Below are 1,537 nucleotides of genomic sequence, written 5' to 3' on the forward strand. Positions count from 1 at the left end.
CTTCAATTGCACTTTCGGGCAATTTAGTACAATAGTGGATGTAGGCGACACATGTTCGTCCAGTTGGACATATTTGTACTAGCTATGGAGGCATATATAGAGGCCCCTATAGAGATGTTGATGCAGCGCATGATGACCATTATGCTGAGAGTGCTAATTTTGATGATGACATATATGCTACCCATGGTGATGGTAGTGATGATATTGATGTGTCATCATTTGTTGACCTCATGTAGGGAGAGCCTAGAGACAATCAAAAGTAGTGGGTAAAATTTTAATTAAAATTTAAATATAAAATACATAATTATTTACTTTCTACATACATGTGTAATTGTATTAACCATATTAATTTGTACTTTTGAAATAATAGAGGATGGATGATACTGTTCCTCCTAGGAGGTAGTATAGTCTTTTTTCGAGACCTATAGATGTTGGTGTCCCTCATATGGTATGCACTTTGAATTACACTGTAAAAATGTACATTTAAACTCAAATTTGATAGCATGTGCTCATATGTTATTTTTATCTGATTTTGAAGGGATTGTCGGCTGCTACATAGTTTGATGTCAGTACAAGTCCTGATCTAATTACCATTGAGGCACAGCCTCAAATACATAAAGTATGAACTTTTGACTGAAGATAAATAATTTGTACTATTTTTATGTATGTAAATTGTTATTAACTTATAATCTAAACAATTTTGACTCATGTATATATTTTATGTGTTTTGATTTTATGAACATGAGATGGATCGTACTCATCCATACAAGCCTCAATATAGTTTATTTTTGACTCCATCTTTTGATCATCATGCTAGCGTACCTTTAGACACATCTGTGACATTGGCTACTACTTAGGTATGATATATATACATTTTTTTATAGTGTATAAAAATGTAGTGTACAAATTATGTACTTTTTAGTTTATGTACTTTGTAATTATTCATTAATATATAATTTTAACTCAATGTTTATGTATCGATAATTTTAGGACTATGTCGCCATGAGTGTTGTTGAGAGTACAGGACTAAGCCAAATGGAGGTACCTACACCATCCTTTGAGGTCAGTATTGTGATTTATGTACATACATAGTTCATTATGCTCTTTATCAAACTTTTAAAATGTATGTATTGTAAATTACAAGACCTCACCACTTCTGTATTTGGTAGCTTTCATAGTACATCTCCTCCTGTTACAAAGGGACACCCATATCGTGTGGTATTTATTTTATTATGTAGTGAATATTTAATTTATTTACAAGCTAGATTTTGAAACCCATTTCAATTAAACATATACATGATGAGACATGCTTCATGTTACACAGGATGATCCATCTACCTCATAGGGTGTCCCACATGATGAGACATCTCATATTACACAGGATGATCCATCTGAGTACTCTTCGCATAGAGTAAAGATGACATTCGATTAGATAGATTAGGTCTTGTTGGAACCTTTAAATTGTGTTTTTATGACACATATTGTTTATTTTGATAAACTTTGAATTAGGATAATTAACTATATTATATGTATTTTT

The sequence above is a fragment of the Cupressus sempervirens genome, chromosome 9 (assembly GCF_028749045.1).
Source record: "Cupressus sempervirens isolate cs-2001-9-10 chromosome 9, ASM2874904v1, whole genome shotgun sequence".
Lineage (NCBI taxonomy): Eukaryota > Viridiplantae > Streptophyta > Pinopsida > Cupressales > Cupressaceae > Cupressus > Cupressus sempervirens.